The sequence below is a fragment of the Phoxinus phoxinus genome (assembly GCF_949152265.1).
Source record: "Phoxinus phoxinus genome assembly, chromosome: 4".
NCBI lineage: Eukaryota > Metazoa > Chordata > Actinopteri > Cypriniformes > Leuciscidae > Phoxinus > Phoxinus phoxinus.
This window is the reverse complement of record NC_136879.1, coordinates 36,482,628-36,509,590: the sequence shown is the minus strand read 5'-3', so window position 1 is coordinate 36,509,590 and position 26,963 is coordinate 36,482,628. Positions and strand designations below refer to the sequence as shown.

Here is a 26,963-nt window from a genome sequence, read left to right as displayed (position 1 = left end):
AGAAAATCTCCTTTAAAATTGTCCATTTATGTTCGCAATTGTGCTGCATTCACTCACAAAAATAAATGTGTTATATATTTACGGTAGGACATTCACAAAATATCTTCATGGAACATGATCTTTACTTATCCCAATGATTTTTGACATAAAAGAAAAATCTATAATTTTGACCAATACAATATTGCTGGCTATTGCCACAAATACCGGTGCGACTTGTGACTGTTTTGTGATCCAGGGTCACATATTAGTAAAGGTTTTTACAGAGGGGATTTTCGAAATCTCTTTTTATCACTTTTTTAGGAATAAAATGTTGTATAAAATCAGGAAAATTATAAATGAACATCCCAAATAGACGCAAGCAGATAAAGTTCTATAAAAGATTCACTTAAAAGAGTATGCTGGAGGTTTTCTTTCCACTACTCACAACACTACACTAATAAAAACTGTTTTTTTATTTGTTAAAACTGTTTTTTTACTGTTTTTGCCTGTAGTGTCTAGCTTTAAAAAACATGAACACAAAGAGTACATTTCTTAGAACTCGGCACGTCTGTTTTAAACTAGATTTAAAAGTGTCCTCCTTTTTTTGACTTAAAAATGTCATTTACTGTAAACTGTCCCTTTAACATTTGTGACAGTGACGAATCAAAGCGGTGAATGCTTTGGTCGTGGTCAGCCCATCTTTGGCAGACAGTTCATCTGCTGTCATTTAATCAGCAAGAACAAACAGGTCCGGTTCAGGCCAGGCTGCGCAGGCACTCGCACTGATGCTCCTGATGAGATTAGATCCTTCGGCCTCTGAAGACGACTTGAGTTTCATATTTATTTATCAATCATTCATGAGGTCAGTGAGATTACACCAAGGTCAGAGTGACTGCCTGGCTGCGGAGCTCCCATTAACACTCCCCGATTCTCTCTGCTCTCTACACACTGAAGTCTGTTTCTTACAGTTCGTGCAGCCATGCAGGCACTCCAGAGAGAAGAATATTCTCAAATTCACGTTCTCATATTCTACAGGTTTAGTTGTAAATGTCACTTACTGGTTGAGGCAGTGGCTGCATCTGAACACAGGCCTGATATTTGTTTCACTGAGATCTGCCACAGAAGAGTTGTTTGTTAAGCACCCGCAGAGAGAGAATTTGTGGATCGTTTGCAATCACTTAATCCTGTTTTGAAGCAAGTATATCAGACATTTGAAGCACAAAGTTCTAAATGGATTACATATCGCCTAGAAAGTGCGCAAAGAGAGCTCCTTTTGTAATCACTGAAAAGCTGTTACTCATCTTAATTCATCACCAGCTCACGAAGTTCCGTTATAATCAATGAAGCTGACTGCAAAATTAATCTCTTATTTAGCCTACATAATGTCTACATTTTGTTTGTTAATTTATAAAGAGAGTTTTTGTGAGCTCAGCACTGGACAAAAACTCTGCCATTTTAACTTAAACACGTCTGATTGGCCATTGCATTCAAGAAATCGATAGCTATAATTGTTATTGGCTACATTGCCTAACGCTGCAAAACACCTTGTAAATAGAAACCTTTGGTGCTCTCAAGAGCACAAACACCAAATCTGCTTTGCCAATATGCTATTATTACGGAGAAAACTAATCCTAGACCAGCAGTTATGGGCAGCTTTTCTTTCTAAAAGCAATCAGAAGCAGTGGTTTGAGTGAGAATATCCCATGCCAGTCTCAAGTCCATGGCCAGCCTCACACACACTCCGCCTATGGCTATTTGTCGATTTACACTGCACTTTTAATTCATATTCATTCATATAAAGTGTTCAGTGTTGCACAGCAGTTCCCTGTCTGCATGAGTGGATTGCTAGTGTTGCTCCGTATAACTTTATTTCCTATCTTTCCCTGCTCTTTATATTGCTTAATATAACTTAATCATCCCAATATATCTGATATTATCTTGTCTGTCACATTAATCTGCAACCACTAGCTTTAATCTAAACGGTGTGGCTAGTACAATGCGTTAGCATTCCGCTAGCCTGTTAACCTGCCATCCGTGCTTTCAGTCTTTTTTCTCTCGCGCCTTTTACGAGTCCATCTGACAACTGTGGTGAGTCGGATCAGTCAACAAACACGGCGAGTCATGTCATCTTCTCCTGTTGGCACTTGCACTGCCTGCCACATGGTTAGCGTAGCCTCCTCTGTTAGCGACGAGGGTTTCACATGTCATAAATGCAGGGAAATAGACAAGCTGACGGACTGCCTGTCACATGTTTAGCGTAACCTTCTCTGTCAACGGATCATCTAGCCTTCTCATCTCGGACCATTATCTAGTCTCGTGTATACTCCTGCAAAACTGACTCCTGGTTACAAATATGGTAAAACTATCACTTCAACCAATAAAGATTGCTTTATAAATAATCTTCCTCATCAGTTTAATCTCCTCAGCATCACAGACAGCTTAGAAGAACTCGATGTTGCAACACAAACTATTGATTCTCTCTTTTCCAGCACTTTAGACAAAGTTGCTCCTTTGCGCTTAAAGAAAATGAAAAAAGATAGTCCAACGCCGTGGTACAATGAGCACACTCGGGCCTCAAGAGAGCAGCCAGAAAAACGAAGTGCAGCAGAGGTTTTTCGCATTACATGGAAAGATAGCACGATTGCATGCAGTCCTCAAAAACTGCTATCTGCTTATTGTTTGACCCTCCTAGAGGAAAACAAACACAACCTTAGGTATTTATTTGAAGCAGTGGCAAAATTAATGAGAAATACAACTTCAACCCCAGACGTTTCCAAATATCACAGCAGTAATGACTTTATGAACTTCTTTACTTACAAGATTCATAATATTAGAGAGAAAATTAAAACCATGCAACCATTGACTGCAGTATCGCACCAGACAGTGCATTGTAGTGTCTCTGAAGAAAATCATTCATTGCTATAGGAGAGGAAGAATTGTCTAAACTCATTAAATCATCTAAATTAACAACATTAATACCCTATACCGACCAAGCTATTGAAAGAGATGCTTCCAGAGGTCATATATCATTTTCTTAATATCAATAATTCATCTTTTTCTTGGGATACGTACTGAAAACGTTTAAGCTGGCTATTATTAAACCCTTACAATTTGATCCTACAGAATTAGTCAATTACAGGCCGGTCTCGAACCTTTCATTACTTTGTCTATAGTTTCTAAAGTATGGCTTTTGATTCACTTCAGACATGTTTGTCACTATTTCCTTTCCTAGTCTCAGTTTTGTAATTACAGATTACCTGAAGGCTGTTAATTACGGCCAATGAAATGACTAGTAGGACTGTCATTCTACAAGTATATGCATGGCTGCTACTCTAAAATGACTGTGTTTTCAATCAAACCACAAATGTACTTCTCTCACTCATAAATAGTCAATCAACCACAGAAGCTGACATACGGTTGAGTCGAGAGACTCAGGCAAGGGCTTTCTGCAGGCCCCAGGAGCCATGGACAGAACCCCAAACAGTTGGCCTGGATGCAAGCTTGACAGCTACTAACCTCCTTTGACAAGAGTAATCACACTGACCCTTTTAACAGACAGCGTCCTGCCATAAACAGACGGCAGTCAACACATATGTGGATTATACAGTCAGCCACGGACGAATCTCCAGAGAAAGCGTGGGAATTGTAGGGGCCGGTAATGAATTAAGCATATTCAATGAAGAGTCGGCGGAGAGGATGTACATCTGGAGGGGTTGTGACACTCCAAAGTGAGTGACGAGGCAAGCGTCAAATTAGACTGGGCGCTCGAGTTGATCCCAAACCTCCTGTGGGCGGCACTTTCAGAATAAGCCTTAGATATTCTCCTGGGGGAGACTGTTTGAACACAGTGGCCTTCTGTCCAAATACACAGCAAGATGCTAATGTTTAATGTATTATTTTGGTACCCTGATAAACTGATGTAAATATGTACTGAGGAACGTATTGTGGATATTTGTGCTGTGCTGTGCATAACAACCGACTACTACAGAGCAAAAGTGCAGATTGCTCTTTAGAGTCCTATACCAGCGACCCCTAAAACATACAAACAATCCAAAAAACATTAAATTCAATTAAAAATATTGCTTATTTCTGCGATATTTCCCTGCCAGTGTTTTTTTTTTTTTACTCTTTCCTCGCCATTGACGGAAATGTCAGGCTTTCCATGTTTTCACTGTTATACGGTAGGGGGCGCTATTACACATCTTCTGCAAGACTACTGAATCTCCTGATCAAACACATGTGAAAAAGAAGCAGAAACAAGCGATGGCAATGTAAGCAGATGCATATGTAAAATAACGCGGTCATCAACGTTAAACAGCATATAAATGAAACGTTAAACAGCATATAAACCAAAACCGTCAAAAGTCACCGAATTAAATGTCGACCCAGGACATCAGAAGGCTCTGCTCACTCAGATATTCACAAAACACAATATTCTGGACGCCATGACAATTTTGTGAAAATGCTCAAAAATGCTGGCGGTGGCTGGCAGCTATTTTTTTGTAAACGCTGTTAAAAGTTGCCGCAAAAAAAAGTTGGCAGCCACCGCCAGCGTTTTTGATCATTTTCACAATTGCATGGCTTCACATGTCTTTTGATCCGTAGATGTTGTACTCTTTCAGAAGATGTGTCGTAGCGCCCCCTACCATTTAACAGTGAAAACACGTCAAATTCCTCAATGGCGGGGAATCATTGTTTCATTCCTTCTTTGAAAATTCCGTCAATGGCGGGGAAGATTGTAAGATTCCTGTAAAAGTACAGTATTCAGATATATGCTGTTTTCACACAATTTTTTTTTGTGCACATACTGCATGACATAATTTCTTGAAAATTCAATGTCTTATTTGTGTAAATCAAAATCTAATGGGGAGGTACTGTTAATGATAATGTTTACTGCACAATCCCTGGGTCAAAACTGGGTTCTATTATATATATTTTTTTTCGATTTTCAATTTTAATTTTAAATTTGTAACTACTTTTTTTTACTCTAAGTCATATTTTATTCCATAAAGTGAAATGTTGCATTGGCAGGTTAAATAAGAATACGTTTTCTATTAAATATATTTTACAATACTGTATGTCAGTTTTTTTTTACTCCAAGTAACCAATTTTTTTAAATAGATTTAGTTCACTATAATGATGATAATATGGCTCTTAGAATTTTTAAATACAGTATTTTTTTTTAAGTATTCTAGTGCCAACTGTACTAATTATTGTTGTGATTTTAGTGGTACTAAATACATTTAATCGGTGATGAAAGACACTTGACATCATTTCTGCTCTTATTTTCAGACATATGACAAAACATTTAGAGCGTTACAAAATTGGATAAACTATTCGCTATAAAAAAAAAACATTTTAATAAGTGTGCAGCCACATGCTTTTCCCAGTTTCTGAAAATCTAAGACCCAATCTCAAATCGGAGACTATTTATAATGCAGAATGGATGCATATTGTTTATTATCAGTGCAGATTGTTTATCTGTTTTTCACAGCACTCTTTTTGCCAGGCCTGTAGGCGTTACGTGCATCTCAAAGGCTGCTGTTTTTACCCATGGCTGTGTGTGTCACATCCTGGGACTCCACTTTACCTCAGATAGATGTCTCCTCCTGACCTGTCAATCAAACCCACACACAATGCTGTTGATTCTATCAGTTCTGACAGTGGACTGGCTGGTCGAGGGGATCTCGAATGTGGCCAAGGTTAGAATTCTGTCATTGGCTTTTCACAAGCAATTTCCCCATTGCAGAAAGGGCACATTTTCCTTTCATTCTCTAGAGGACTGCAAGGTTATAGATGATCTTTAAAGGGGGATGAACTCTGTGCTTTCAACTTACCAAGACACTCACACACATTTCATTTTGTCACAAACAATAGTATTTTTCTTTCAACCCTGGCTCATTGGAAAAACAAGCCTGTGGCGACATTTCTGCAAAATTATATTATGTTGCTGCTTGCACGTTTCGTGACACTTATAAAGTGAAATGTCCAGTGAGTTGTGCTAATAACGTGTTCAGTTTTATCCTAAACAGATGAACATGAATCAGGCAACATTTATTACATTGGTTGTATGATTGTGTCAATTTGGAAATTACATTTTCTGTAATTGTCGCTAAAAGGTTAACGGTCTATCGCGTTTGTAAATAATGTATCGCCTATACTAAACCAAACCCTAAATCTAACCAATAGTTTTAAGAAAAAAGAAAACATGAGATAAAAACACATTTGCTGAAGCAACCATGTAATTTCATCTTGCTCCTACAAGTTTCGCAGGACTCCTGTGCGCTCCAAAGCATTTCGAGGTCATAACATAGTATTGTACGAAAGTTGTACGAAAGTAATTCTTTATTATTAAATAATCTAGCCTGTAATCATAATTTGAATGAAAATGAATACAAGTTGTTAGTGTTTTATTGATACTGGTGTTTAAATCAGCTGGAAACTGCAGTGAATTGTATCAATAGGTATGTTTCTTTTGGATTTTTGCAAAAACAGATAGAGGCACGTAGATCCTTTGTTGATTTATTTTGTGTGTGGTTAAAAAGCATAAAATATATTTTGCTCTTGTAAGCGAATAACACCTTTTGTAAAAACCTGTCACCACTTATTCTTTGGCATAACAGAATGATTATGTTATGTTTGGTCAACAAAGTATTTGCCAACATCTGCAATTATTGGTGGGTCTCGGACAGCAAAGAAATGACAATGATGATTACAAATAATGAAACTAATAATAAAGCATAGTTTGGATAGCAAAATAAATTGCTGTAGGTTCACTTTTAAAAGGGGCAGAGAAAACACTTCTGTTATCTGTTGTTGTCACAAACCGCTGTGCGCTCAGCCATATTCAATGATTTTTTTTTCAGGGATATTGTTCATGTTCATGGCAATATTAACTGAAAACACACTCAATTTATAAGTCAATTTGTAACTATTTTACGTGTCAACGAATTAATGTTGAATTCATACAATCTCTTTTGTATGTTTTCACATGATCTTTTGCACCCCATTGAGTGTTGTTTAGGGGTGGACCTTTTTTTCTGTGTGAATCAAATTGTGTAAGTTTGTACAAAATCTAGTACAACAAAAATAGACGTGTTTAATTATGTAATATATTTCAAGGCTTAGTTTTAGGGATGTGTTTGTGTATCTTTGTACAATGAAGGATTTTGGTAGTGTGTTGCATCGCCACTTGATATCCAATGTAAAATCTGAAGCAAAACCAGTTAAGTACCACTGGATTACAGTTTTTTTATTTATTATTATTTTGTGACAAAAAGTTATTACATCCTACTCGCACCCCTCAGAGCGCGATTCGAACTGGCTTTTCTGGCATGGGAGGTGGGTACGCTAACAAGAGCGCTAAAGGCTGCACCTGTCTAACGTCAGTCGCAATTGCGCCACTTGATGCCAGGGGAGTGAGGTTTACTCACACAGCTCTTACTAGCTTGCCTCAGTTACACTCACCCTCCCTAACCTCACTCCCATCCGGGCCACGGCACCAATATGATCCCTCTGGTCCTACTCGCCACGCTACAAGCAGGATTCAAACTGGCGTTTCTGGTAAAAACCGCAGCCTCTAGCGCCAGTCGCTAACGCACCTCTTGAGGCCAGGGGAGTGAGGTTTACACGCACAGCTCTGGCTTTCGATACAAAGGCTTCCCATAATTCCAAGCACCAATTCCATTAAAAAGGTAATATCTTAAAACTGGAATCACTGGCTACCAGTGGTGGCCAAGGCAGATTTCTTAATAAATGCAGTTATCTCATCAAGAGAAGATGATAATACGTATTAAATACTAATTATAGTATTATGAAGATGGCTGAGTCCCAGAATGACATTTTATCAGAGGCTGAATGCTAATTTGGTTCCCTTTCAAAAACAGAAGCTGTGTGTCAGGAATAACTCTCATTCTTTGTGACTGCATAATGTGAGGGGTACACTCTTGTTTCATTTTAATGCAGAGCCCAGTGTGTGAAAATGGGTCTTGAATGGAAATGCGAGCATGACTAATCATCATCAGATTTGGATCTCTGCAGACATTAGCACTCGCCAGCACAGATGAAAGTCTACATACATTTGTAAAGAAGTCAGAAATGTTCTGCTTCACGAAACCGCATTACTATTCGATTGCGTCTTTGTCATTCTTTGTTAAACGGACAGTTTTGAGACACCATTTGCGATGTTAACCCTTCATTATAAAGTATGTTTGTTTAACTATGGTACTTTGTGTTTTTAATATAATTATTAATATTTAATTTAGTCATTTGGTGTTTAATCACTTTGTCTTAGCCAATGTCACCAGAGAAAAGTCTGTCATCATCACCGGAAGATTCAGTTTCAAGTAAATTCACTCCTCAGATATGTTGAGGAGTCCTATATTATGCTTATTTACAAGTTCATAATTTTGTTATGGGATTTACTAGACTATGTTTACATCATTTAATGTAAAAAACAAAACAAATTTTTCTTATAATTTGACATTGTTGCAGCACCTGTTTTCACCCTCTGTCTGAATGCTCTGTTTTTGTTTCGGTTTCTCTAAAACACAGCCTTCCGAAAAGCAGAGCTTGCTCTGATTGGTCAGCCGGCCTCAGTCTGTTGTGATTGGTCTATTGAGTGTGTGATGGAAATGTAACGCCACTTACCACAATTTTGCCATATCAGTTCAAGCCCAGGTCCAATAACGATACACTGTAAAAAAAAAAGAAGAAAAGAAATCCATTAAATTTACAGTAAAATACCAGCAGCTGTGGTTGCCAGTAATTTACCGTATTTACGGTAGCAACAATTTATGTTTTACAGACTTAATTTTAAATTTACAGTAATAAACCGTATTTCATTATCTGATATAATGTTAATTTACCGACCTATTGAGGTATTAATATCTGTTTTGTACCACACTGACAACCAACAATCACAGCAGTGATGAGAGTCACATGATCAATCAAAGCTCATCACAAGCAGCTCTTCCACAAGAAAATTATTACTAATAAGCTGCACAGTGTCATTCACACAAACATGAACATGAAATTCAAATGGAATAAACATTAATTTAACAACATTAAATGTAACATAAAACCCTAATGTACTGATTAGAAAAAACTAAGAAAACTATGAAGAAACAGTAATTTCAACAAAAATACATCAAATGTGAAAAGTCATGCAGGGCATTGTGGGAATGTCAATTTACGTTTTTTCACTGTAAATTATACAATGAGTTTTTCTTTTTCACTTTCAAAAACTGTCAATTTAACGCCATTTTACAGTAAAATTACATTAAATGCACCATTAGATCGATCACAGTTATTTACCGTATATAGTAAGGAAACTTTCTGTTTACCAATTAACAGTTTTTCACTGTAGCATTGTTACAGTCTTTTACCATTAAAATCACAATCATTTTTTACAGTGTAGTCAAGAAGAACAAGCTGATCAACTAGAACTACCTTCGCAAGCATGACTTGTGCAGGATGTTTCACACTGGTAATATATGTATACCCCTCTTACAGTTATAACTGTGTCATTTATAACATCTGACATACATCGGACTGCATGGTTCAGCAAGCAGTCGTTAGATAATTGATGAGAGCACAGCAATAGGTTGTGGTTGTACGGCTCAGGAATTGTGTCAAAAAATACATTTTAACTAAATGTTTTCAGTCACCATAGGAAGGCCTAAAAAGGGGTTTAGATTCGAGGTGGAAAAAACAGCGCCTCTTGTCTTGGACATGACAACTACACACTACTATCATTACTCAACCAGGCCTTGCCCCTTTTGTGCGTATGTCTTAGGTGGGAATTATTTAAATAGTATCCCTTATTTAAATAATTCCCGCCTAAGACATAGACACAAAAGGGGCAAGGCCTGATGTGAAGTGTTTGTTCCTGGAAGAAAACTCAAGACTACAATACTCTCAGAAAGAGTAACACTGATAGAGAATAACTCCCGCTGGAGAGACTTTGTGCTTGTGACTTTGCGGACCTTTTTCATGCTCAAAAAGCAACATTACACACTAAAGAAAGTTGAAAAAGTAAAAAAGCATAATAGGTCAAAAACAGGTCTTACAAGGTCAAAAAAAAAGGTATTAAAAACATATACATGAATGAATAATTCGCAATCACATCTATAACATGCATTTAAAAAATAGGGAGAATTTCCATTTCATACTGACTTTAAATGATCATAGTTTCCTCTACACATGGGGAATTTTTAAGGAGAATGAATAGTACATTTTATCAAAAATATTTTAAATGGTATCAGCACTTTCTGTGGGACTGTTCCCATGTGATAAATACAAGGAACTAAACTTTGGAGTTTTAATCTTCCTCAGAGGACAGTGGATAACTTAACAAAATGACCTATGCTGGCACAATAATGACAAGAACAAGATAGTATGCAAATTCTGGCCAGCACCAATGATTAAAAACAAGTGTGCTACAGAATGGCACCCAGGGTTGTGGTGAATTAAGACAAATGAAGGTGAGAGCACTTGCAGAATAACCTGAGCTCTAGAGAACAGCTGCTGTGAAGTCCCACTGCTTTTTAATCTACTTAATACATTTGATTAAATACACAATTAAAGAATATAACCAACTTTTAAAAAACTTTTACACACCCTTCATTCCATATTAAATATTTACACCCATATTTTCAAGAGATTATTTTATTTAACACTTGTTTTTTGTTACATGTCTACATTTTTAGGTCAGCTCCTGTTAAATGTAAAAATCTTTTAATAATATTTAACCACTGATTGGCCTAGAGATTTTGAAAAATTCAATTCAATTCACGTTTATTTGTATAGCGCTTTTCACAATACACATAATTTCAAAGCAGCTTAACATAAAGTGAAAAATAAATAAATAAAATGTTTTATAGATAGATAGATAGATAGATAGACAGACAGACAGACAGACAGACAGACAGATAGACAGACAGACAGACAGACAGACGGATGGATATAGATAAAAAGGATAGACAGATGGATAAAATAACGATGGATGGATGGATGGATGGATGGATGGATGGATGGATGGATGGATGGATGGATGGATGGATAGATAGATAGCACTTTTAGAGAAAACAAACATGTGTAATTGGACGTTGGGTTCATAACTCCCCAGTGTGAGAGCTCCAGTCTCCTCAGTTCTCAGCACAGCTGTTCGGTCACTGGTAGTAAAAGACAGTATTTGTGATACATGACTCAAAGTCAATGGTGCAGTTACTCGAGGCCTCGTGGCCCCTGCTGTCATAACAGCCTCTTTAAATCCAAATGTAGACGCTATCATACTGTTAAGTGCCGAATCCATAAATATAGTGTGCAAGGCTGCGTTTCTCATAACAGACGCTCTGAAAACCATTTCCTTTCCTTTAATTACATTTCAGCGCTGTTTCCGCTCCTAACTTTGAGCTATCGTTGTATTTTGGTCAGTTCAATTTACAAAAAAAAGAGAAAATCTAGAAAATCATAGTAATGTTGGTCCCTGTGAATTTAATCTTCCCTCCAGAGTAAACAATTACAAATTGAATCAGATGAAGCCTTGAGACTAAACGCAATGACTTGTGGGTATATTTGAGCCTGACCTACACTAATAATCTTCATCCTTTCCAGCAAGCATGTTATTACATAGATACCATTATTGATCTCAGGAATAGCAGGTTTTTCTCCATCTATGGCCGCCTCCTTTCCACATGTGCTTGGCTCCTCAGGATAATGGCTTCGGAAGGATTGCTGAGGCGTGCGCGAACATAATTCCCAGTCGTGCAACCAACACTCAAACAACAGGTGTTGAATTGTGACCTCTGAATGGAGGTGAGCAAGCAGATAATGTAACAGCATTCCTCCTACGATCTATTCAGCTTTTCATCTGAAAAAAAAAAAAAAATTCTGGTTACATTCAGGTTACTAAACTGCAAACAATGTCATGTTCAATGAAAAAGAAAGAACATATTCACAGTGCATGAAATGCAATAATTGTACTGTATACACAAGTAATTGCCTTTGTGAAAAAGAAGTACACTTTAGCATTAAAAGTACGTATTATCGAAATAATATACTTTAGTGCGAGCTGAATGTAATGTTTTTGGACACTTTATTGCATGTTAGTTGCTATTAAAAGAAAATGCATTGTTTACATTTATATTAAAGGTGCTGTGTGTAATTCGTTTTTTTACTGTACTAAAGCATAAAAATACCGTAATATGTTTGCAGATATTTAGGAAACATGCTAAGTTCACATACTCGTTTCTCTGAAAAAACTATTCTACAGCCAGTTATGAAGTGTGTGTTCCATGTTGGAAGTTCTGGTCTGTGTGTGATCCCTCCCACTGGCACTTCACCCAATAGTATTTCAACACCCAGTGTTGCCAGTCGGCGGGAAAACGCAACGTATTGTAGCCATGGAAGCCGGCGAACGAACTGGGTCAGAGATCATAGATTCTACCCGGCCTAAAAAGCCTAAAATTACCTAAAAATGCAAAAATGTTCCCAAAAATGAAAATTCTGTCATTGTTTACTCACCTTCGAGTTGTTCCAAACCTGTGTGAATTTCTTTCTTCTGCTGAACACAAAAGAAGATATTTTGATGGATGTCGGAAACCAAACAGTTGATGGACCCCATTGATTTCCATGGTATTTTTTTGGGAAGTCAACGGGGCCCTGAGCCTGTTTGGTTACCCATGTTCTGCAAAATTTCTTATTTTGTGTTCAGCAGAAGAAATAAATTCATACAGGTTGTATGAAAGGTGAGTAAATAATAACATAATTTTCATTTTTGGGTGAACTATCCCTTTAAGCGGCTTTTTATTTCATTGATAATTTCTGATCTGCAATAAAGATTTGAAGTATATTAGTGGCCTTCTTTTTCACAAGGGTGTATTGTATTATGTGTGTTTGTACAAATATTGCAGTTTTGAGGCTTTGGGTTAAACATGTTTTGTTTTTCTCATTGTCAACATGAAAGATACTACAAGTTTTAGCCTTTCAAATAAGCGTAACTTTCCGTTTAATAAAAGACCTTGATAAGATAACCACTTGAATGCTGTCTTTTTAATTTTTTTGGTCTATGAGCATCTGTTCATAAAACTAAATGTGGATAACATGGACTCCAGTCTATTCCAGTAATGTTTCATTCCCATATGCAGCGATCCAGTCATTCAGTGTTGTGTGGGAGGTCATTTGAGAAGTGGGTTAAGGTGTTGCTTCAGTCTGGTAAATGTGTCATTAGCGTTTCCCCTCCAATTACCTTTTTAGACCGTCTCAAAGGGTTTGACTCCATTTTGACAACCCTGTAATCACAATTCAGAGATGGCAGGAGTGTGACTGACGCTGATAAACTGCACCAACCGTCGAGACATTTTTAGCCAAAGATTATGAGAACCCCGTATCTTGACTCTGCCTTAATGTTTTTGTTCATTTACAATAAAACAATATATTTTTCGTATTACCATAACAATTTATCTATAGATGTTGAATGTTGAATTTGTTTTATACCCAAAATATGTCTCTGTGATATTTAGATTTATAAATATGTATAAGTGTAATCAAATCTCTACAGTGGGTATCAAAATCATTCTTTTAATATTAATTTTGAATTGATTTGAATAAATTAAAATGAGTCATACATTGACTCAAGGTTATCTGTGTATTAATTAAGCATGAATTAATGCATTTTAGTGCAACCGTATTGTAACCAAAAAATCGTACCGTCCTCAAACGGTAGTGTATAGTATGGAAGATTGTTTTAAAAAATAAAAAATGTGATTGCGACTTTCTCACAATTCTGACTTTTTTTTCTGACAATTGCAAGTTTACATCTCGCAATTCTGACTTTTTATCTGACTCTGCGTGATATAAAGTCGCAATTGAAAGTTATAAAGTCAGAATTGCGTGATGTTAAGTCGCAAATTGCGAGAAATAAACTCGCAATCCTGACTTTTTTTCTTTGAATTGGACTTTATTTGGAATTGGAATATTTGGAATTTGGAATTTGGATTTGGAAGTGGGAATAGTAATTGGAATTTGGAATATTTTAGAATTGGACTCACAATTCTGAAAAAAAAGTCAGAATTCCGAGATGTAAACTCGCAATTGTGAGATAAAAAGTCGCAATTATCTTTTAAAATGTTTTATTCTGTGGCAGAAACAAGATTCCATAGTATAGTGTATGTCTAAGTTTAAATGAATATTATCAGCAATGGCTTGGCCTGATGGTGGAAAAACCACATTGAAAATGCTCACAGTCCTGTTGAACTATTATCATAAACTGAATGCTGAGCAGGCGGTGTTTGCTTCCAGAGCATTCAAGGTCATGACCTCTCATCAGGTTATTCCTTCTTCCCAACATGCCTTCATTGCTTTGAGCCACCGATATAAAGCCTCATGTGACTGAACTATAATTTGTCTAATTAATAGACCTATTTCCCTCTTCAAATCCAGCTGGTCTAAAGAGAATGTTATTGGCAGCGGGAACACCCATTAATCTGTCATGGAAAATGCTTTTTTGCTGCTATCAAAGCCTGATCCTGACATGGCAGAAAGGGGAGGTCATAAACGGATAATAGGATTGTAGCAGCCCTTTCGTGGAATAAAAGGCACACACTTTAAGATAGCAGCAGACTTGAAATTCACAGCACGACCCGCACGTGGTCATATCTTAATAGGAATGTCTGCATGTTTATTGCGATATGAGCTGCGGAGAAAAATGGCATAATGGTTTCTGCCTACACACTCAGCAAAGAGAACTTGTTTTCCTTCAGAATCATCTTTAAAATTGGAAAACAAAAGTTGTGTGGGTTTTATTCGGTGTTTGTTAGAGTTGGGGTCATCTACTGTATGTGCTAGCGTTCTCATAAAAGAGATACAACTTCAAAATAGTCTTTCTCTTTTAGGAAAACACTGTAAAAATACTGATGACTCATCCTGCACTTCACAGATTTACGTCCTTTTAATCACTTCATGACCGCTAAAAAAGTGCATTCTATTGAGTATGAGTGTGTGCATGAATGTTCGCCATGTTGTCCTCTCCCGTAGTACGTTTTTTTTCCCCAACACTTAAGTGTTGTATTGTTCATTCAACTATCAAACTTCACATTTTTTGGAAATCGTGGTTCTTTCCACAATGGTAATAAAAGGTCCATTAGAGATAGCAAACAAAAACATTACATTTAAACTGAAAACAGAAAAAAAGAAATGACCTTTTCAATAACATTTTTCCAAGGTCTGTTAAAATAGGCCTACTGAGATAGAGCCTACTTTTTAGCTGATGGTTTTGTGTGTGCAAAAGAAGAATGTCAACATCTTTCCCATCAATGTATTAGTATTGGAGTCTCTTTCACGTCTGTTTTGTTCGGCATTCCAGCCCCTTGCAACCTGAGTCCTGAGGACTCTAGACCCACAAAGAGAGAAAATAAACAAAGTTTCATAGTATAAATGTCATATACTGGCAGGTCTAGCAAATCTGTAGGTGGTCCCAAGGACTTGCAACATGACCTGCAGACTCTGAGGAAATTCAATTCAATGGCTCTTTTCATCTCCATCTATAGTGGCAAACAAATGTAACAGACTCAACAAAAAGTCTACCAACACAATAATGTGACATATTGACATTTTATTTGTCAGTTTATTTATCCTTTTTGCAAACAGACTTTGGTATATTACCCCAAAACTCTGGTGGAAACTGATGTTTGTGTATAGTCTGTGCTCAAGTGTTTGTTCATGTTAATATATACAGTGATAAGTCGGATTGACACATCATTGCTCCGTGTCTTTCCAAAAAGAAAAACATTATTTTTGCTCAGTGGCTTTTCAACTTTATTTTGGTTTGAAATGTATTCAAAATACCGTAAAGTATCTCATGACTAATACCCTGTATTCGAAGTCTTCTGAAACCATATGGTAGTTTTGTGTGAAGAACAGATCAATGGGTCAGTAATTCGGGACAATGTGATTCTTTTTTCTCATTTTTTTCCCTAAATAATACTGCAATCTATGCATAAAATTACTTGAATACACTTTTCTTTTCATCGCAAGGACCAGGTTGTATGCGATGTGGTGTAACTACCCAAAAATAATATGTTAAAAAAAATTATAATTAATAATTTGTGAATAAATAATAAAACATTTTACCTAAAAAAACAATATTTTTCACTTTATTTGGAAATTATTAATGTGTGTACACCCGTCCCACATTCAAACTGGTGTGTCACATACTGCTATGCAAAAAACAATTGTGGTTTGATGTTGTCAAACCAGGTGTGACGTGGTTAGAACATGATGATGGAGAACAAATATGTCCGAATTTTCATTTCTGGCTAAACTTTTCATTAGTCGAACAAATGGCATCTGGCTCATTTAAAGCAGAATTGCTAACAGGCACTATAATGGATATCTTTTACAGTGACCCCAATCAAACAAAACCAACCTCTCTACCTCTAAATACCTCCTTACGCTCAACTGGAGCCTTCATTGAGGCTCTTTCGCTGCCTTTTTCTCACACCGAAACACAAAGGCCGTAATGTAAGTTTTCCCTCTAATTACACGTCGAATTGAACCCCAGGGCCCCCGCTGTCTTGTTTGCTCTGGGCCTGGATTTGTAGTCTGCTATTTTCTTTCCACAGATGTGCACATTGCACCTCTATCCCCGGTACTGAGACGCTCCTATTATCCCAGCTGTTGTGTTATGGGCAGCCTTGGACTAGTCGTCTCCAGGGCCTTGTTTTTTCAGCTGCCGCCATCCTCGCCGTCCCAACCCCCCGCTTGGCCCTTTCTGGGCTGTCTGGCTCTTTCCCTCTGGGGACGTATGATGCACAACCCATATTAAACATTATAAAGAGGTATGACAAACAGAAATTTGTTTTCTTGATGTTGTTTTCCTTTCTCGCTACAGCGTTTTGATTCCTAGCGTTCGTCTTGTAAATTCGACGCTGTACAATCTTCATCCGCAACCGGCGCGTTTGACACTGCTCGGCTCGGGGCTTTGAATGTTCTCAGGTTGTTTTTATCATGTTGAGCCAGCAATCGCTCAGAGAGAACTGAATTAATAATAATGAGTATTAAAAGCGAGCGGCACGCAGCGGGCGATCAGCAAAGATACTCGAGACACTTTTGCAAGACCTGCCATTAAAAGAGGTCACACTTGTGATGATTTGTTCTCCTCACGGACAGTAGTGGCAACGAGCTACGGCTGGTTCCTGCTGGTTACAGGAGTGAAAATTCACACGATCATATGCAAACAATTACACATGTATTGTGATTGTTTTTATTAACAACATCTTTGAAACACTGTTGCAGGAGACATCAATTTAACTGACTCTGCAGCAAGTAAATCACAACTGTGGGATTCTGGATGAAACATTCACTCAGCACCGCACTGTAAATCCCAACTAGTTAACCTTACTTAAAAAAAACATGCAAACCGATTGCCAAAAAAATTAAGTGAAATGAGAGAAGAGAATTTGTACTAACAAATGTTTTGCGTTCTATAAGTACACATAACACATAATTACTATTTTCAGCAATTAAATAATTTCATGTGCAATATACAATGTGTGTATTCCAAACAACAAATTTAAGTTGCATAATAAAGATAATTTGCATATTCATAGAAACGCGTATACAAAATGAGGCAATGGTGTAGAGTTATATTCAACCTATTTTAAGGCATGAAGAAACTTTTCTTTTCAAGGAAAAAACTTTTAAATATATCATTTTGGTGATCAAAGATGAGTTTTAAGGGATCAAATGATTGACTACAGAGGGAAATGAAACCATGCAAACCGATTGCCTTAAAAAGACCAAGTAAGCGTTACACTAGTAACTTAAAAGGTTAGTTCACCCAAAAATGAAAATTCAGTCAGTAATTACTCACCCTCATGTTGTTCCAACCATGTAAGTCTTTCGTTCATCTTCGGATCACAAATTAAGATATTTTTGATGAAATCTGAAGGCAGTCTCACTCCTCCATAGGCTTTCAGAGGGACCCAAACTCGCCGGCCCAGAATAGTTATTAAAACATCGTTACAATAGTCCAAGTGACTACAGTGGCTCTGCATTAAGTTTATCATGCGACGTCAATACTTTATGTGCGGAAAAACAACAAAAATAACGACTTTATTCCACTATTCATTTCCTTCTCTCTGTGTCTATAGTTCACGTAGTGTTTTTGCGCAGCGCCTCTGTGTTGCACGTCTTTAAACATCTGTAACAAATCAATGAAAAAAGATTCCATTCATCACCTTTACAATTATACACAGTTAGACAGTTCAAAGTTAAACTTAATTTTGTATTGTTCTTCTACACCAACTGACATTGCACATTTGTTATTGTGAATTTACACCAGCAATACAGTTTTAACTTGTATTAGAACCCTTTTCAAACCAAGCAAAAACAGAATCTAATTTAGGGTTCTAATGGAGGTAGCAACTATGGGGAGTAATGATACACCGTTTATATCGAGATATTGCAGTATAAAAATACGATGATATGTACCGTTGATGTAAACGATAATAATTCGCCATATAGAGTTAGTTTTATCCAAGACTTAACTTACTGTATTTACAAGGTATAATTCACCCAAAAAATGTCATTCTATCATCATTTGCTCATCCTCATGTCGTTTTAAACCTTTGCAAATATTTTTTATGAAACCTGAGAGATTTCTTTCCCTCCATTTAAAGTCCTTTCCTCTAAACCGTAAAAGATCCAAAAAATGGCATCGTAAAAATAACCAATCAAGTGGTCTAATCCGAATCCAAGTCTTCTAATGTGACACAATGCTTTATATGATGAACAGATTTACAACATTGCGCGTATTGTAGTAAACACGGAGGCACACGGACTTAGAAACAAGCTGAAATGGCATTTTTTACTTCAGCAAATGCATTTTTAGCTCACGACACTTTCATTAACATAATCAGTCAGGTTTAGTGTAAGGTTTATTGAAGGTGGTGTTATTTTCAAACGCGAAAGAGCATCATCCTTTTAGCAACACTCATTGGACATTGAAAGTTCAGCGAATCGTCCAAGAAGCAACATAATATCATTCTGCTGAATTGCCACCACAGGCACGTTTTTCCTGAAAATGATGCTGCCTTATTAGAGCAGCAATGCAACAGCCAATCAAATTGCAGGAATCTGGAAGGGAGCAACAGGAGGACCAGGCAGCAAGTAAAAATATGTCAAACTGTCTCCCCAAGTCTTTTTTTTTCTTATCTTTTTGCCATTCTGTGCAAATCAGTGTGAAAACAACCACAAGTCCTTCATTCCTATTGTTTTCTGGCATGTTGTCAGGAATATACTCTGCGTGTGTTTTTGTGAGAATGTAATGTCGAGAAGGAAAATGATCTGGAATTTGACACACCTGCTGTAGTGCACACTAACACTTTATGACAGAAGACACTGTCCATCTTTCAATGTGTGCTGGCGACAAGCTTTATCCTTGTAGTGTGCGCTTGGCATAAGACAGAACTGCACATGTCTGCCGTGGAAATCAATTTTTTTGCTCTGTCAACGTTTTCATTCAAGATGGCGGACAGAGCTGAGGAAAGTCAGTTTTAAATGCAACTACTCAGCATCAAAAAGTATAGAAAATATCTCCATCTAAAGTCTTTACTCTTTTTGTTGTTATTAGAGTTCCAATGTTTTAGCTTACCAAATTACTAACATCAAACTCATCATATCGCAAAAATGAAAATCCCATTCACTTTCTCAATAGAGAAACTTTCAAGACAGACCAACGAGCCCAGAGGTTGTTTTAGATGCTGTCTGTCAATACTTCCATATTGTTTCAGAATCCATCCAATCATATAAAAAAAATATATAGATGTGTCCTTGTATACAAGTGAAACTCGAAAAATTATAATATCATGCAAAAGTTATATGGACTATTGATATATTATATAGACTCATTACATACAAAGTGAGTTATTTCAAGCCTTTATTTGTTATAATTTTGATAATTATGGCTTATAGCTTATGAAAATCCCAAATTCAATATTAGAATATTGTGAAAAGGTTGTCATAAGCTATAAGCCATAATCATCAACATTATAACAAATAAAGGCTTGAAATATCTCACTTTGCATGTAATGAGTCTATATAATATATTAGTTTCACCTTTTAAGTTGAATTACTGAAATAAATGAACTTTTGCAAGATATTCTAATTTTTCGAGTTTCACCTGTACAGTATGTTATGCATGAATATCTAATGTATAAACAATGAGACCATTTCTGATTTTAAATCAGTATTGTTAATGGTTCATGAAAACATACACTTAATGTATTTGTACACATTTTAGGCATACTTACTATTAATGCAATTAATGTCTAATAAAGGCGGGTTTAAAGTACTTAATTAATGGAAATGAAGTATTTTCCGCTAAGTATTTATAACTAGATCTGAAACCATTAACTACTACTACTAGTTTAAAATACTCTACATCAGTTAGAAGTTGTTCACAAAGGATTAAAAAAAATTTTTTTTACATAAAAGCTAATTAATCAATAATAAATAACTATGACAATGAATTAATAATGCTGTTTGAGTTTATTAAAGTAATGGCTATAATTTTCTATAGAATAATAGTTTGCAAATGTATAAGTACATTGTTACTGTATACTTATTTCAAAGTGTCACCTTGTTCTTTTATCACACTTGTGTACTTATTTGAATAAAAAAAATGCAGGCATATTTTGGAGCTTTGTGTTACAGCTCTGTCATGAATTGCTTGAGTTGTGGCTTTCCTCATTTGCAAGTTGCTTTGCTACTGTAAATAGATGTAAAAGCAGATGTTTTTTTACTTGACTGGGACCGAATGCATCAATAACAAGCTAGCAGAGTCTTCTGTGGATAAATTAAAAGCTCAGAAACAGCATACAGTGCATTTCATTATTATTTCCTGAGTCGCTTTTAGCCAGAATGAAATGGCATTTAGGAGATATTTTGGGACATCTCAGTGGGTGAAACGTTGTGATGCAATCTGTGCAGTCGAGGGCTCTGTAAGTGCTGTGGCAGCTGAAAAAGGCTGTTGCTTCAGTCAGCATCCTGGTAAGGGCTTTTTATAAGGGCTGTCTGTTCTTGTTCTCTCGAGCATTTCCTCATTTCTCATTGGTCATCGGTGGCCAGATAGCGTCTGGTGACCTTGATGGTCATTTAAAGATGGATGGACAACAATCTCAGAATCAATCATTTAACTTTTTCACCGCCAGCATTTTTTTTTTTAAGTTGCCAGCCACCGCATTTGTGATCATTTTCACAAATTTGTAATGGGCCAGAATATTTAGTTGAATATCTGAACATGCATATCAAAAGAAAGAACTGTAGGATGTACAGTATGTTGTTGTTGTAGGATGTAAATTTGTGACAAGAAGACCATTACACAACACCATTTTCAACTAAAAACGGAAAACCTTTGATGTGTTTTGGCCGTTCATTTACAGGACAACATCATTTTTGGGGCCAGAATATGCAAACTTTTAAAAACAAGCTTCAAAGTGCAAGTTTTCGAAACCGATACCGTTATCGTCTCCGTGTAAAACCTCAAGAATGTGAATTTGTTAAAATGGTGACGTCATGTGCATGTGCATTACGTGTTCAGTTTACAGGCGCGTAGTGTTTCTTGACATCGCCATCTACTGGCCTGGCATGAATAATACAGCGTTTTTAGTCATTTTCGCGGATCGAGGATCGTTTTGACAACGTTGTAGTCTGTACGCAAAAAAACACAAAGGAAAAACTTTTCAGTTTTTAGTACAGTTCATGTAAACTAACCCTGGATTTAAAGGGGTTTGTTCACCCAAAAAAAATGTATTCTCTCCTGAATTACTCACTCTCATTACAGACATACAACTTTTGTTCATCTTCCAGCCAACTTGAAGATATGTTTAAGGAAAACTGAGAGATGCTTTGATACGTAAAGCAATCATAAGTTAGAGCGCATCATATGATAAACGGAAGCTCAACCACTTGACGCACAAGAATGAACCTCATTGGTTCTTGGTGAAGCTCAAATGTGCTGCGTAACACGAGAATGAACCTCATTGGTTCTTGCAGAAGCTCAAACGTGCTGCGTAACATGAGAATGAACCTCATTGGTAAAGAAAAGTATGTCAAGCAAGTACGTTTGAACTTCCATTCACCAAATGTGAGTGCTCTATGTGTGTTTGCTGATCACTGCGTCGAGTTGACATTGAGTGAATAGACTTTCAAAAAAGGGACAAAGATCCCTTAAATTTCATTAAAAATATCTTAATTTTGTATTTCGAAGATGAACGAAAGTCTTATGGGATTGGAATGGCAGAGTGAGTAATTGATGACAGAATTTACATTTTTGTGTGAACTATCCCTTTAAGTTTAAAATATAAGTTAAGTTAAGCCAGGCAACATTTTTCTGTCTTTTACGATTGTTGCTTGTCAGAAGTTCCTTTAGTTTTTTTTTGTCATAGGAGCAGTCTATGAAATGTGAAATGTGCTAGAGAGCACTCTAGCAGGACTCAAACTGAAAACCAAATAAATCTTTTACGATTTCTGAGATTTGTCGAAAATCACTGTCAAATTCGTACGGTGTGTACTGAGCCTTTACCTCTAACACACACGCTTTCCGTTATATTCCACACTCTAAATTTGCAGAGAAGGGCACACTAGCCTATATTTTTGACACACAGGATTTGTTGTAGGTGTCACTTGCAAGCTATTGCAAGATGGAAGGCTCCTGATCTCATCTAACAGCCATAGAGATGAAAAGATTTGAGTTGCATCATGGGTCAGCTCTGTGAAAAATCCATGCCAACTCATCATATTCCCTTCTAGGCAGCAGGATACAGACTCTTACAGTACATTACAACACACCGACTTTTGGGGACTTTAGCTTATTCACCGTATCCCCCAGAGTTAGATAAGTCCATACATACCCTTCTCATCTCCGTGCATGCCGTAACTCTGTCCGTCACCGCTAGCCTAGCTTAGCACAAAGACTGGAGGTAAATGGCTCCAGCTAGCACACTGCTCCCAATAAGTGACAAAATAATGGCAACATTTTCCTATTTACATGTTGTGATTTGTATAGTCACAGCGTGTACAAATAACAAGGTTATGAGACACAGCCATCTTCTAACCGTATACATACTGGGAACTATATTCTCAGAAGGCGAAGCACTGCTACTTGGGCGGAGTGATTTGCTCGCAGCTCCTGAGAAACCCCGTGGTGAGGAGCAGAGAGTTTGCTCAGTGTTGCGCTAATTATTTGTGCACACTGTGACTATGCAAATCACAACATGTAAATAGGAAAATGTTGGCGTTATTTTGTCACATATTGGGATCAGTATGCTAGCTGGAGCCATTTACCTCCAGTCTTTGTGCTAAGCTAGGCTAGCGGTGGGTGTGTCAGACAGAGTTGCGGCATGCATGGAGATGAAAAGGGTATGTGGACTTATCTAACTCTGGGGGATACGGTGAATAAGCTTAAGTCCCCAAAAGTCGGTGGGTTGTAATTCGGCATCTTTTCGGCATCTTCCTTTAAGTGTATAACCACACTGTAAAAAAATACAGGAAAAATGTAAAGCTATAGAGAACAATTTCAATCTTACAATTTAAAACTGTAATATTTTTTTTTTGTTTTTGTTTTTTTAATCAGTAAATGAAGGCCAAATTGCTACTAAAATCATTTACTGACAACCACCATAATAAAACAGCTGGTAAAGAGAAAAACACATGATGAATCAGAGTTCATCACAAGGAAATATGAATGTAAGTATTACTATATAGAAGGTGCACGCAGTGTAATGCACACAACACACAAAACACCACCATGGAAGCACAGTAAGTTATTTTTCGTTCTTTGCTTAGGGGTAAAAAAGTTTGAAATGCATGACAGCGTAATACTGTTAGCGAACATCCCACCGCTGCCCACGCTGCTGAGAGCGGCGTTTAGATTAGAAGAATATAAATATATGCTGCGTGGTTTTCCTACGTAAAATCATCTGGTCATAGTGATGTGAGCTCTGCAATTCAGCACTTCAGTAAAGTCACATCACCTTTATTTAAGCTATATAACACTATATACAATAAAGTTAGTTTAAAAGCAAGCAGCTTTACAGTAGCCTACTAAACATGTAAAAACAGTGTCAGTGTCTCTTGCAATTAGAATTACAACTTCAATTTCTACTATAAAACAAAGTTAACTCAATTACAAGCAATTGAGTGATGCAATAATTGTCCTATTCATGCATAATTTTTATACAGTCTGCCATTGCAGTTATGCAGTTATCCTGGAGGGCCACAATTCAGCTCCAACCGTGTGTTTGATTAGGACTGGAGATAAACTCTGCAGGACAGTGACCGCCCAGGAGCAGGACTGGACACTGGACACTAGTAGGGATTTTTGCAGCATTAGATGTAAAATGATGGACTACAAATGGACATACAGTGACAGATATGGGTCTATTCAGTAGAGGTTGTTTATTAAGTGAATGATATGAGAACAAGGATACTGTGATAGATTAAAGTATTTTGAGATTGTGAACTTCTTAGCTTTTTATTTTTAGAGCAGTGGCTGTGTTTGTACAATTGAAGATTAGTTCAACCCTGCAAAACCTGACATATGAAAAAAAAAAATTTAAATGTAACAGTACAGACAAAATACTATATTTGCTAAAACCGTTTGCATAAATGTTTTTTATGGTTCATATATGATAGGAGAAGCTCAAACTGGGGGGTCAGTTTTATTCAAACTGAGCTAAAATATGCAATTTGGTGCCAAAATTAAGATGGAATTCTGATTCAATGAGCTCTTTATAACAGTATAGCAGACTACCTGTATAAAATGCATATTTAATATAAGTTTCCACTCTATATCTCACAATAATAATGGTTTCACTTTATTTTTATGGTCCCATTAACACATTCTGATAACTATGAGTAACATTGCATCTACATGTCTACTAACTCAGAGTATTAGTACTTTTAGGTTTAGGGTTAATAAGTTGACATATTCCAAAGTTACTTACAGTCAGAAAGCAGATATTAAGCACAGTCTAATAATGAGAGTTGGTTGACATATACAGTAGTTGCAAAGTTATAGTCAACAGAATGTTCAAAAGGGACCATTAAAAATAACGTGTTACCATAATATGTCATAAACATATCATAGTCAAATGCTTAGTTGTATGATCAAAGCTCTGTCGTTTTTTTATTGTGATGGCAAAACATATATTGCAATATAAGACGATGATGATTGAGATCATGTTTGATACATTTTTAAAGGATTTTCCTAAAAAAAAAAAAAGATGTATGGATAATCAAGTAAACCTAAGTTGTCCAGTAAACATTCATCCTGAAATATAACAATATAAAAGTTATTCTCACATTTGCTTGATAAAAATCAGTAACGATTTCACAGCATAAAGAGACGTGAACCACGGCCTGAAGGGGGACGTTTTTACAATTACTGTATACTAAAAGTCCTTTTACTTGCTAAAAAAAAATGCATGAAATATCAATGAGAGGTGTCATTTTTGATGTGCTTTAACATATTTACCATAGTCACCTTTAAATGAACTGCAGTTGTCTGGAATCAAGATTTGTAGGTTTAATCATTAAAACATGTGTACCTTCTTTGCCCGAGAGATTAAACTGAGATAGATCTGCTAATGGCTGCTGTATCTACAACAGATGTGTGTGTGTTTGGGTCTGAGTGTGTGTGTGTGTGTGTGTTTCAGTTGCATTTCAGTTTCACTGTTGTGTCCAAACTCTCATCCCTATATCCTTATCTTCTGTAATCCATTGGGACTCAAGCTGTCGATGGGTTTCCCCTTTTGACCTCGGCATTCTGTGACCATATTGTCCATCCCATCCCGCGAGGTCTTTCTCCAGCCCAAATGAAAGCTCTGATCTCTACTACAATCAACTAACTCAAGCTCTTCTCCACCCTATCTCTCGTTCCAGAGTCTATCCATCTTGTGACCTTTCTAGCTCATCTTCCTTCTACAATCGGCTGCAGTCCGTCTCCATGAGAATCCAGTTCCTGCAGCCATCGGCCTCCTACCGGGGTGAGACGGCTACCCTGCTGAGACACACGTGCTGGATTATATTACCTGATGAAGAAATATCACGCCGCTGAAGATTGAACCTGATATCTCACGCTCTCGCACACGCATAAGAGAACGTGTGAAGGGAAGTGAACGAGACACAATATTCTTCCCATAATGGAATGCAATGATAATCAGTGTCAGGGAAGCTATTTTCAAACTGTAGATTTGATTTAAAAGTAGTAATGTTTGAAGGATGCAGTCTTTCAGTGTTAAAATCATGTATCTGAGCTCAGGACCAGCAGTTCGTCCCCTCAGTTTATAAACCATACTTACAGATTCTTAAATTGTTCCCTCTGTGTAACAAATTGCACCCACTGACTAATAAACTAAAATGTAAAAATAAAAATTATCGTTTTTTGTTGTTGTAAAATGTACTCTAATAATCAATTTTATTTAATTAAAGATTTAATTGTAGTGTATATTCAAGGTCAAGGTGTGTATTCAAACCTTTTCTTGATAGTTACACCACATGACAGTTTAAGAGTGATTCCATCTAAACTTTCTTGAAAATAGTATAAAAGTTCTTCAAAACCACAAGAAACGAACATCACTACAAAGAGTACAATACATTTCTAAGAACTTGGCACATGTGTTTCAAACTCGATTCGTAAAAGATCACTACTTTATCTTGGGGGTTCTTAGATTCAGGCAGTTTAAAGGATTGCGCCCACCCTCGTTGAAAATGAATTTGGACCTGGCAGGTAACTTTCCCGAGCAGTTCTCTGTGCTTTACTTTGCCGCCCCCTCTCACCTCTCACTTATCTGTCTGTCTCTTTACCTTCGACGAGGCAGAAATGTGGGAGGGATGATAATAGCGCCGTACAGATCCGGATCAATGGAAGTCACTGCTGCTCCTAATACACATCCATTCACTTTTTTTAATTGGATTCTTAA

At 36.8% G+C, this 26,963-nt stretch overlaps 1 long non-coding RNA gene across 1 annotated transcript in view; it reads left to right on the top strand.

Annotated features, from left to right (window-relative positions):
- The window catches only part of LOC306997002, a 162,807-nt gene extending 136,381 nt beyond the window's left edge, over positions 1 to 26,426 (top strand). The window contains exon 3 of the long non-coding RNA XR_013797234.1: positions 25,924 to 26,426. This is a non-coding gene — a long non-coding RNA (uncharacterized lncRNA). The remainder of the gene's footprint in view (positions 1 to 25,923) is intronic.
- Positions 26,427 to 26,963: the final 537 nt, after the last annotated feature.